At 39.0% G+C, this 13297-nt stretch overlaps 1 long non-coding RNA gene across 7 annotated transcripts in view; it reads right to left on the bottom strand.

The window, feature by feature from the left end:
• The window catches only part of LOC110260990 (uncharacterized), a 523917-nt gene that overhangs the window by 487331 nt on the left and 23289 nt on the right, over positions 1-13297 (bottom strand). For 2 of the 7 annotated variants that reach the window (XR_014810057.1, XR_014810037.1), the window contains exons 2-3: positions 9267-9381; positions 8464-8617 (exon numbers count right to left, since the gene is read on the bottom strand). The exons of the other annotated variants lie outside the window; for them this stretch is intronic. This is a non-coding gene — a long non-coding RNA (uncharacterized LOC110260990). The remainder of the gene's footprint in view (positions 1-8463; positions 8618-9266; positions 9382-13297) is intronic. 7 annotated transcript variants of the gene reach the window in all.

Genomic DNA, 13297 nt, shown 5'->3' with positions numbered 1-13297 from the left:
TTTCTAAAAAGAGCAATGATAAAAATAACTAATGACTTCCTAAAAGAAATGATGCAAGCCAGAAGACAATGGAATGATATATTTAACATGCTAACATAAAGTTCTTGCCAATGTAGAATACTATATCCAGTAAAAAGTATTCTTCAAAAATAGAAGTGAAGAAAATGATAGACCTATAATATAGTAAATGTTAAAGGAAATTCTTTAGATTAATAGAAAACTACGCCAGATGGAAACATGGATCTCCATAAAGAAATGAAAAGCAATGGAGTTCCTGTTGTGGCTCAATGGTTAACGAATCCAACTAGGAACCATGAGGTTGTGGGTTCAATCCCTAGCCTTGCTCAGTGGGTTAAGGATCCGGCATTGCCATGAGCTGTAGTATAGGTCACACATGCAACTCGGATCAAGAATTGCTGTGGCTATGGCATAGGCTGGTGGCTATAACTCCAATTAGACCCTAACCTGGGAACCACCATATGCCAGTGCAGCCCTAGAAAAGACAAAAAAAAAAAAAAAGCAATGGAAATGTAAATATGTGGGTTAAACATAAAAGATTTTGAAAGATAATTAAAGTGTATTATGAGTTGAAAATATGAGTAAAATGTGACAGTAATAGCATAAAGAATGAAATGGGGTAAATGGGAGTACACTATCATAAGTTAATCACATTATAGGTGAAATGGCATAATATTAATTTGTGGTAGTTGTAATATGTTAAGAACAAATATTGTAATCCCTCAAGCAACAATGAAAAAAAGTCAAAGTGGTATAAATAAAATCTAATCAAGGAAGTAAAATGTAATGTAGTCAAGTAATAAAAACAAACAGCAAAATGACAGACTTAATCATGTCAATAACTCATTAACTGAAAGTTGATTAAGACTTTACTCCAAAGTTAGAGGACATCAGGAGTTCCCACTGTGGTGCAACAGAAATGAATCCAACTAGGATCCATGTGGATGTGGGTTCAATCCCCCACCTTGCTCAGTGGATCAGGGATTCGGCACTGCTCTGAGCTGTGGTGTAGGTCACAGATGTGGCTCCGAGCCTGTGTTGCTGTGGCTGTGGTGTAGGCTGACAGCTGTAGCTCCGATTTGACCTCCAGCCTGGGAACTTCCTTATGCCACTGGTGTGACCCTAAAGCAAAAGTAAATAAATAAATAAATATAAAAGCAAAGCTAGAGAATATCAAACTAGATAAAAAAATAAAGATCAACTATATGCTGCTTATATCTTTAAATAATATCTCTGAGTATAAAGATACATAAAAGTTCCAAGTAAAAGATGAGAAGTATTACACATGCAGAAACTAATTGTATGGCTTTATAGACAACAAAGCAGTCTTCAAAACAAGGACTAGAGATAAAAGGGACACTTTATAATGATAAAGGGGTCAATTCAGGGAGAAGACATAACAGTCTTAAATACGTAAACATATAATAAGAGGTTCAAGGTATATGAAGCAAAAACTGACAGAATTGAATATACTAGTTCAAATTCATATTAACAGGTTTTAATACATCTCTCTCAGTAATTAATAGAAATAGACAAAAATTAGTGAGAAAAGAAATTTGAGCAACATTATCAAGTAACTTAATTGATATTTATAGAACATGATACCCACACAACAGTACAACACACGTTCTTTACATGTCAATGCATAAAGAATCCACTGAAGTAGACTAGACCTTGAGCTATAAAACATGGCTTTATAAATTTAGAAAAGTAAAATCATATGAGTATGGCCTCTGAACATAATGGACTTAAACTAGAAAATAGTAATGACATATAGAAAGCCCTCAAATATTTGGAAATTAAGCCAAACACTCCTAAATAACCCATAGGTCAGAGAAGAAATCATGAATAAAATTGTAAAATATTTAAAACTGAATGATAATGAAAATATACCACTTGAAAATTTGTGGGATATAAATAAAGCAGTGCTTAGAGGTAAACATATTGTTTTAAATGCTTCTCTAAGGAGGGGGGGGAGTATAAAACCACATATATGAACCTTCCTTAAGGAGCTAAGCAGAGATGGGCAATTTTATTTATTTATTTATTTGTTTATTTATTTTATTTTATTTATTTTGTCTTTTCTAGAGCCACTCCCACGGCATATGTAGGTTACCAGGCTAGGGGTCTAATCAGAGCTGTAGCCACCGGCCTAAGCCACAGCCACAACAATGCGGGATCCAAGCCGCATCTGCAACCTACACCACAGCTCATGGCAACGCCAGATCCTTAACCCACTGAGCGAGGCCAGGGATTGAACCCGCAACCTCATGATTCCTAGTTGGATTCGTTAACCACTGCGCCACAATGGGAACTCCAAGAGATGGGCAAGTTTAAACCCGCCTAAGTAAAATGATGAAAAAAAGAGTAGAGTAGAAGTCAATGAAATAGGAAATGGACAAATACTACAAATAAATATAAAGAAATACTAGTTCTTTGAAAATACAAAAAAAATGTTATAACCCCTTTAACTAGATTGATCAAGAATAAAACAATAAAGCATAAGGTACCAATATCTAGAATGTAAGAGATGACATCATAGAGATACCATTTTAAAAAAAACAGAATTTTAGGAGTTTCTGCTGTGGCACAGCGGGTTAAGGATCCAGCGTTGTCTCTGCTGTGGCTCAGGTTGCTGCTGAGGCACAGGTTCAATCCTCAGCCCAGTTTTAACATTTTTTACATTCTATAAGTTTTCTATTAGACAATCATGTCATCCACTAAGAGCAACAGTTTTGCTTGTTTTTTTCCAATTTCACCCATTTTATTTTTTTTTCCTTGCCTTTTGCACTGGAAATAAAAAATTAAAAAGCCATCTGCAAGGTTCCAAACTAACTCTTATAATTGGGCCTGAAATTTAACTCATACAACCGTGCCTGCATGAGCGCCAAGCAGTGGGACTACACAGAGGGGAAAAAAAAAACAGTGCAAAGTCACTTCACACTCTTGGGACCAAGTTCTGGTCAGAAATAAGGATTTCCTCCCTTAGAATTTTAGGCACCTGGAGTCCTGGCTGTGGTGCAATGGGTCAGTGACTCAGCTTGTCTCTGTTATAGTGTGGGTTCAATCCCCAGCCTGGTGCATTGGGTTAAGGATCCAGCTTTGCTGCAGCTGTGGCATGGTTCATGGCTCTGGCTTGAATTTGACCCCTGCCCGGGAATTTCCATATGCTGCAGGGGTGGCCAAAGGAGAAAAAAAAAAAAAGAATTTTAGGCACCTGTCTGGTCCCCACTGTTTTCACTGTGATACCTAGAGACCGAGTGTGGAAGAAGAGGGGAAATCCCAGACTTCTCCCACTTTCTCCAACATGCAGTCACCCTTCCCCTGCTTCTCAGACTAAGTAGAGAGGAGTTCTCTACAGTGTTTGGTTCCACACCTAGTGTGCATTTCCAGGTTTGGGGCTGCCTTCGAGATCAGACCTGAAGATATCCGAGAAAAAGAAAAAGAGGAACTCCCTCACCAACAAACAGTTCGGTAGGACTTCCAATTTTGGTCTCCTTTCACAATCTGTCTACTACCATTTAGTTTTCAAAGTCTTCCAACAGCTGTTTCGTGCACTGTGCTGAGGATTTCTCATTGCTTTTAGTGGCAGAGACAGGCTAAGTGTGTTTACTCCATATGCCATAACTCCGGAACACTCCAATCTCATTTTTTAAAACATGTTTTTATTTATCAAACTGTCGAAAGCATGTTGACATGCAAACATGTCATATCCCAAATTTTAACATAAAGAAAAATACCAACATGTTCATTGGAGCTTCTAGGTAATTTCATTTTTATTGCGCCTTCAGAATAAAGCTTTTTGGGCCTTTTCTTTTAATAGAAGAGTATTCTGAGATTTCGAGGTAAATTGTTAGAAAGTGTAGAACTTGTAATTACTGACTTATGTAAATATGGATTTTCCTGATACCGTTCAATCTAAATATGAAAAACAAAAATAGGAGTTCCCGTCGTGGCACAGTACTTAACAAATCCTACTGGGAGCCATGGAGTTGGGGGTTCGATCCATGGCCTCGGTCAGTGGATTAAGTATCCGGCATTGCCCTGAGCTGTGGTGTAGGTCGCAGACGCAGCTCGGATCTGGTGTTGCTGTGACTGTGGTGTAGGTGGGAGGCTACAGCTCCAATGTGACTCCTAGCCTGGGAACCTCCATATGCCGCAAGTAAGGCCCTAGAAAAGACGAAAAGACAAAAAATAAATAAATAAAATGGATACTGAAAGTAATAAAAAAATTCCAACTGTCATCAATCACTAACAGATTCAAATTTCTGTGTTCCTCAAACGCTTCCCTCCTTCCATTGATTAACTATATATCAAGTACCGATCTTATAAAATACATTCTGCTGCTAAAATCCTACTAATCTGTCTGTTAAATATGCTAGTTTCTTATGAGATTTTTGTATGGCCACACCCATGGCACATGGAAGTTCCCAGGCCAGGGATTGAACATAGGTCACAACTGTAGCAATGCCAGATCCTTAACCCACTGTGCTGGGCTGGAGATCAGACCAGGGATAGAACCAGGGCCATCACAGAGACAAGCAGGATCATTAACCTGTGGGAACCTTCTCTTACGAGATTTTTGACAAAGGATTCTGCTACTTAAACAAGCAAAACCTTGGAAAGGCATGACCCTACAATGGGACATAATTTTGTTCAGGCTGAGAGTACCCATCCTCCATCTGACAAGAGCACATGGTCCCTCACACAGGTGCAGACAGACACAGAGAGGGTCAAGATTCTCAAGAACAAAACGCATTTTATCAGTCTCTATCTCAAAAAATCACCTCCTCTGAGTTGAAACCAAGTAGCTCTGTTTTCTTGAGCTGAACTGAACCCATCATTCCTTTCAGCAAGGACCCTGGCTTAACAAACTTGTACCCCAGGGGGACTCAGAGTTCACAGGAATGACAATGTTATAAACAAACTACTTGCAAACCTAGGTGACTAGGTCTATAAAAGATTAATTGTGTGCTTCCTATAGGAACTCCTAAGGTAGGAACTTGATAGAAACTACCAGGCAGTATGGTGGGAAGAAAAATGACAGTCAAGTCGCAGTACCAAAAAAAACCGACATGAGATGCAGGTATTATACTTGACACAGATGAAGGTCATGGAATTGGCTTTTCTTAATGTATCTCGGTTCAGGTTGTTTCCTTATCTCTGTTTAAATGCTGAGGCCATGTGCTCTGGAAACACTCTCCTGTGGATTTAGACTTGAAATATGCCCAGTAGCTCTCAGAAGGACAGGGTCAAATATCTGGGAGGTAAATGCAAGCTCTTTCTTCAAGTGTCACATGGCCATGTCCCCTTTGCTGGAAAATAAACAGGTTGACTATCACTCTATTCACAGGTGTAAAGTATGGACACAGAGGGAGCATTTATCTTCCCAAACGACCTTTATTCAGGACGAAGCCCTGTTCTTGCCTTGTTTCAAAGTCACCCACTTACACACACATTTGCTTGGGAGTCAGAGCCTTTTGCTTAATGGGGGAGAAATGAGTTGACTCTGGAAGGAAAAAACCAGGAAGCTGACTTGCAGGAGACTCTGTTAGCATTTCCCAGAGCTACCACACACACACACACACATTCTGGGCTTCACTTCTCTCCTTCACAAGGGCACAAAATCCCTAATAGTCTTAATGGAGGTTTTTCGCAGGCAGTAAGTGCTTAAAAGTAGACCCTTTATAGGCTACCCTTCAAGCTAAAATTTGGTGTCGGTCAGGCTGGCAGATAGTAAACACTCCTCTGTATTTATAAGAGAATCAAATTGTTCACCACCTTCCTACCAGCTATTTTAAAAAACCCTATTTATTGTGTTTTCTCTAATAATCGTCTTCAAAGAACTTTGCACAAATGCAAGTTTCACTCCATGATATATGGACCATTGGCCATGAAATAACCTGGGTCAGAGAAAAATCCATATTTGGGAATGGCTTGGGAGTTGCTTGGTAGAATACTGAGTGAGGTCCCGGGAGCCTGTGGTTGTGGAGAGTACCAACACCATGGAATCTACAACATCAAGTATTCTCACTCCATCCTCCTAACACCCCATTTCAGGAGGGTTCCTTCATGCTGTATGTCCAGGAATTTTGTTTAGTAGACATTTCTACTATAGATTTTTCCAACAAAAATTTAGTTCAACTATGAAATAGGAACTTATGCTGAGTTCTTGTTATAAGTGAGTGAAAAAGACATAGGATCTGCATTCAAAAGCTTCAACTTATAAGTTAATATTTAGCAAGTTCTGTGTTCACAGGCATGCATGGGGTGCCATGAGATCACAGAAGGAAGTGCCACCCAAACAGAGATTTCAGGAAAGCCTTTCCAGAGTGATGATTCGCTTGACTGTAATCTATAAGAATGACTGTGTTGACCAAGCAGAGAGTAGTGCAAGAGAACACCTGATACAGTGGAGACTTGCATTAACTCATGCTGACAACTGCACATTCTTCACGCAAACTGAAGAAGTATTGTGAGGTTACAGTGCACAGTGTGTTTATGGGAGAGTGATGGTAAATGAGAATAAAAAATTAAGCAAGGGCCAGATTATGAAGAGAGGGTGGTAACCCTATAGGCAAATGAGCAGAGAATAGTGAACAGTTCTAAGCAGGAGAATGCCATGAGGAAGTGTACATTTCTGACATATCCACTCAGCAGCAGTGGAAGGGGCAGTGCCAGCATCAGAGAAGCTCGTCAGAGCTATCACAATAATCCAGGCAAGTGAAGGCATTCCTATTGTGGCTCAGTGGGTTAAGGATCCAACTAGTCTCCATGAGGATGCAGGTTCGATCCCTGGCCTCACTCAGTGGGGTAAGGATCCTGCATTGCCACAAGCTCTGGCACAGGTGGCAGATGCAGCTTGGATGTGGTATTGCTGTGGCTGTGGCATTGCTGTGGCTGTGGCATAGGCTTGCAGCTGTAGCTCTGACTCAACCCCTGTCCCAGGAACTTGTTTGCTACAGGTGTGGCTCTAAAAAGAAAAAAAAAAAAAATCCAGGCAAGTGGAGATAATAGTGTGCATAAAAGAGAAACAGAGGGAATGAAGAGGTAAAGAGAAATTTAGGAATTTTAAAGAAGGAACAACATGTTTGACTTTGCAACTGCTTATAATTGGTGTTGTAGAAAAGGAAGCTATCAATTACAATCCAGATATCAGGGTCAGAGTCCTGGTTGGAGGGTGAAACCAGTTCCTGAAGTAGAGAACCCTGAAGGAGAAGCCATTTGGGGAGGGGGTGGAGACTTTAAGAAAAAAAAAAATTTAATGTGAGATTTATTGAGGTATAATTTACATGTAGTAGATTCACCCATTTTAGATGTTCAGTTCTAATATTTGACAAACATATGTAGTGACATAACTTCCTCCAATGTCAGTATATAGAACCCCTTCCCTCACCTTTGTTTGAAGTCACTCTCTTTCCTTTACCCCAAATCTCACAACCACTGATCTGATTTCTATCCTTACAGTTATTTGCCTTTCCAGAATTTCACACAGTGGAATTATACAATTTGTAGTCTTTTGCTTGACTTGTACACTTAACATCTTTGGAATTCATTTATGTTGTTGCTCAAATCCATAGTTTGTCCGTTTATATGGCTGCACAGCGAGCCATTGTATATATCACAACTTTGTTAATCTGTTCACCAGTTGATGGGCATTTGGGTTGTTTCCAGTTTGGGACTACTACAGATAAATTTGCTATGAATACTCAGGTACAAGTCTATATGTACATTTGTTTTCATTTCTTTTGAATAAAGACCTAGGGGTGGGATTTCTTGGTTGTATAGGAAGTGCGTATTTAACACTAGAAGATGTTGCCAAACTTTCCCACGGTGCCTGTGACACTGCATTCTCATCAGCAATGTAAGAGGGGTTCAGTTGCTCTGCACCTTTATCTGCACTTGGTACTGTCAGTTTTTTTGGGTTTTTATGTTAGCTATTCTAATAGATGTATAGTGGTGTCTCACTATGGTTTCAACTTGAATTTCTGTAATGAATAATGGTATTGAACAACTTTTTGTTTGCTTATAATATCATACCTCCAGCTCTCTGGTAAAGATTGATTCAAATTATTGGCCAATTATTTTGGGGGTTGTTTGTTTTAGCAATGAGTTGTAAGAGCTGTTTATATATTTTGAATACAAGTCCTGTATCATATGTTATTTGCAAATATTTTCTCTCATTTGGTGGCTTGTATTTTTATACTTCTAATGATGCTTTCAAAGAGTAGAAGTACTTTGTTTTGATAAAGTTCAATTTATCAAACTTTTATCATTAGTGCTTTTCGTGTCTTGTCAAGGAAATCACTGCCTTGTCCTTGGCTTTAAATTTTTAATCCTATGTTTTATTCTAGAAGTTTAAGATTTAGCTTTTATATTTTAGGTCTTTGATCCATGTTGATTTTATTTTTGTATCTAGTATGAGTTAAGGATCCATTTATTTACCTGTATATGCACAAATATTCCAGTACCGTTTCTTGAGAGGTTAAAAAGCCAGTTTCAAGAGGGAACAAGATGAATTCTCTTTGGTCCTGCTGTGTTTGAGATGCTCTTGTCCAGTTATTCACATGGTGACCTGCAGTAGGCAGTGAGTTTGAAACTAAGGAAGAGAGATATTAAAGATTTAGGAATCAAGTCTATATGGTATTTGAATCCAGAGGACTTGGTGAATCCTCCAAATGGATCTAGCCAGCAAAGAGAGAGACTAGAGATGTGGCAGGGAGGAACAAAATATAACTTCTTTGATCGAAAAAGCGTCAACTACACTCTAAGGACTTGGAATGGGATTTTAGCATCTAAATTCTATCCGTATTTTCCACGGGGTAGGAAGAAATGAGAGACAGGGCAATAACCTAGGGGGCTACCGAAAAAGACAAAGACAGTTGTGAGGTCCTAAATTAGGGCAGTGGTCATGTTTGAGGGGAAACAAAAGTAAATAATATATACTAGATGTTCATGTAACTTTGATAGGGCGATAGAGACAAGAAAACATTAAGCCTTACAAAGAAGAAAACCTGCTAAGCTTAGACTTATAAACTTTCCTATAGATAGGTCTTATATTATTTACAGACCTACAGTACTCATGATAAATGTTTAAACTTGAACTTCCATTTTTTGTGATAGCCTGTGGTCCAAAAATAAAGTTGTCACCCACATGGTGCATCTAACAACAGCGAACACATGTGTGTTCACATGTTCCAAGACTGCTTTTATTTCTCTCGCATTGTTGAGAATCTTTGTCTCCTTACCTGCATAATTTGATGACAAAGAAAGAAGGATAGTGTAGGCAAAAGTGCGGGACCAGATCATCCTGCATTGGGTCCCCTCTGTCATTGGCTAACTGTGTGACCAGGCTTGCTTTCCCTGTAAAATGGAGATACTCATGTACACTTTTCAAGTATTAAGCAAGATAAAATGTAGAGAAAGCCAGGATTCTAGTAAGTGCTAAAAAATGTTCGCTAGGTAGAACTAAACTGAAATAATTCAAGTACTGCTGCTGTGACAGAGGGATACAGAGCGTGGTGGCGTGATACAGCACACGGAGGAAGAAAAGAGAAAGCTTCTGGGTATCTCCCATTGCCCATTCCAGATTCACCTTTCACTCCCTCCACCCCATTTCCTGCCCATGTGGGGTAACCTCTATCAACATACCAAATGTCTCCCTTGACCATGGTTTCTAGGGGGTTCAGAAAATAAGGGACGTAAGAAAAAATCAAGAGAGGATGAGTTCAGTAGCTATTTATTCCCCAACTGGCTCCCACTCAGTGAGCACAACTTTGGTTGGTATTGCAGTTAGGACAAGGCTTCTTAATTTTTTCCTCTAGTCCACTTTGGTGAGCTGGTGAAGTACATAAACACCTTTGCAGATTAATAGTTTTTTGTTTGCTTGCTTTTTAGGGCCATACCTGCAGCATATGAAAGTTCCCAGGCTAGGGGTTGAATTGGAGCTATAGTTGGTGGCCTACACCACAGCCACAGCAATGTGGGATTCAAGCTGAATCTGCGACCTACACCACAGCTCACGGCAACGCCGGATCGCCCACCGAGTGAGGCAAGGGATCGAACCCACATCCTCATGGATACTAGTTGGATTCGTTTCCTCTGCACCACAACAGGATTGATATTTTAAATGCATAAAATAAAATCAAAGACTACATAGGATGCCAATCATATTGGAATATAGTTCAATATATATTTAGTTACATACTGTGTGAACTTATATATGTATGCACATACAACATATATACTTATTAATACATTGAATACCAAGACAATAATACAAGCAAGTTGAGGTTAAATTTATTTTTTAAGAGGAATGGCAATGCAAGTCCCTTTTTTGAGCATGCAAAATAACATTAAACCCTGGAGAGATCAATGACTGGCAACACATACAAAAAGTTGGATGTGCAATTAGTTTTCACTTTTCATTTTAATGATTATGTATGTTTAAGATTTTCATTCACAAAGACACATTACAAGTAGAATTAGTGCTTGCTCACTTCACAAGAGCAAGGTTAGCTTCTCCCAAGGAACACCAAAGTTTGTCAAGGCCTATTTTAAACTTCCACTGTGGTGCAAAGGGACTGGTGATGTCTTGGGAGTGCTGGGTCACAGGTTCGATCCCTGGCCCAGCACAGTGGGTTAAGGATCTGGCATTGCTGCAACTGCGGCTTTGGTCACAACTACATTTTGGGTCTGATTCCTGGCCTGGGAACTCCATATGCTGCCGGGCATCCAAAAATGAAAATAAATAAATAAGTAGAAATAAACTCCCACTGTAGTGAGTCTTTATCCTATGATCAGCATGTCTCTTTTGGTTCAATCTTCAATATAGTCTATATCAGAAAGAGGAGGACTGTGGATCCCTAATTCAACTTCAGTGCCATCGAGACAGAGATACATTTTGAAAAAATATGAAGAATTTCCATGTGTTTTATGATTTATCTTTTCAAAGAAATTGACAGAATTTTGTATCACAACTTCACCTTGGAAAAGCAACTCTTAAAAGCAGTTGAAAGTGTGTTAGCTCATTAACCTTCACTTGTTTCTTCTCTATCAGTAGCCAAGGCAAGAAAGTTTTTCCAATTTTTTAGTAGCATCCACAATGATAACTTCAAGACCCTGAATTTGAAGATTTATCTAATTTCTGTAGTTAAAAACATCTGCAGGGTAAACCACCTCGTAGATACAATTCTTTCAGGAAGGTTCAAGAATGGGCTTTTTTTTTTTTTTTTTTTGAGAAGTGGTTAAGTTCTGTCTTTAGTTTGTGAGCAGTAGCTAGCAGGCTCTCTCTTGCCAGAGGACCCCTGTGTGGGAGAAAAGTTCCTCATATTCTGCTATTTCTGAACATAGTCTTTTTTAAATACTATGATTCAGAGACCTGCTCCTGATAACATTAATGACTTTATGGCTATTTACCAAACTTCTTTCAGGGTTGCTGGCAGAATCCAGACATGATATAAACACACGTCTGTGTGAAAAGGAGTTAAGTGACACAAAAGTAAGGAGCTTCCAGCTTCGCTATATACCAGAAGCAGATGCTTCATCAGGTATTATAGAAGCGCCATCTGTGCAGAGTCTGAAGCTTTTATTTCCCGGCAAAGTTTTATTGGGGGGAAGGGGGGACTTTTGCCATTTCCAAAAATACTAGAGGGCTTCGTAATTTACAAAAGGGACTCACAGAATAAGAACTCTTCAACAGCATCAGCATGCACACAGGGAGCACAAGCAAGGAGCTGGCTACTGTGTGAGATGTCTGTTTGCATCTGGCCATATACTGAATGCAAACAGCAAAGTTGCCAGTTCTCAATGACAAGCTTCAGATTTTTTTTAAATCATTTTAACTCCAGGCAGTATCTCACCATTTAACAAGGGTGTTTCTATCAGTGTCTCCCTTATGCACCAGTCCACAAACCAGCCCATCTTTATCTAGTGTACCCAGCTTTACCACCATCCCTCTGATAGCTTGGGGCTTCTCTATTTAGTAAATCCAAATTTGGAAGTATCCTACACACAATTAAGAAATTTCATTTGAACCATCCAGTATTCCAAATACTTAGCAACTCTGAAAACTATTATTTTCACAAACTTGTCAAACTATTGTAGACAGGCAACACTGAGAAGCATCATAGGTATCTGCATTACCAAAATGAGAACAAGTCTGCCTTGACCACACCACCACATAAGCATACGTATATAGTAAAGATTATGATCTTATTTCCCCTACCAATATGTCTAAGAGCTGCTATATTTTCAAAGTAGTGATGCATAGATGAAATTTTAAGATATCCACAAACTGTACTGTGTTATTAAAAACTGTGATTTTTCATCCATTACAAAATCACAGGTACTACTAACACTAATATGGATTATTAACCACATTCATGATCAAAAGAAATTCTAAATTTCAGTTAGATGTTAGTGAAAATGGAGGTTTAAATTTTTTTTCAACCAAGTTCATGAACTCCCTGACGTTATATCTCTATGCTAAGATTAAGCAACCTGCAGAAGGATAAATGGCCTTATGTTCAACTCAGTCTCATGGGCAGTAGGTAGGATGGCTAGTCAGAACCAAATTAGGAAAGTGGGAATAGGAAGCCTGAAAGAGAAGTATGGTGACAAATCCTTCACAGAGGGTAAGTAATAGAAAGACATGCATACATTTACACACTCACCAGAGGCATCCACAGTGAAGGCAGCCCTCAATAATAAGGTAGACAAGATGACCAATCCTGTAGATGTCAGATAGCCCCTTTCCCTAGGCATTGTACTCAATGGGTACAATGCCTGCTCACATACAAAGTGGCTTTATTTGCAGGAATGAGCACTATGCATATTTTGAACACCATGGTCATACCCTTATCAAGGCTCTCCAGTTACTTATAATTGAGTATCCAACATGCCATCAGCAAAGACCAATACTCAATAACACTTATTCCCAGGGAGACCAGCTAGCTACCAGGTGGCAAGTTGACGACGTTAGAGCCTCCTGATCATAAAGTGACCAATGATTTCTCACCACAGGATTAGACAAACACATTAGGTATATATTTGCCATTCCTACCCAAACTGCTTCTGTAAAAGCTGGGCTTACAGAATATCTTATCCAAAATTGTGGCATTCCATTAAATGTTGACTCCAACCAGGAGGTGTATTTTATTTAAAAAAAAAAAAAAGAGGGTCAGACATGGGCTCACACTGAGAAATTAAGTGGATTTATACAATTGGATGCAATTAGCTAGATAGACGTGGAATAGCTTGCTAAGGGTTTAGTCAAGTA

Source organism: Sus scrofa, chromosome 1 (assembly GCF_054392235.1).
Source record: "Sus scrofa isolate SSC_HxYL_T2T_F1_AM1 chromosome 1, Sscrofa_HxYL_maternal_Yorkshire_Landrace_v2.0, whole genome shotgun sequence".
NCBI lineage: Eukaryota > Metazoa > Chordata > Mammalia > Artiodactyla > Suidae > Sus > Sus scrofa.
Note: the sequence above shows the minus strand (reverse complement) of the source record. Positions and strands in the feature narration are given on the sequence as shown.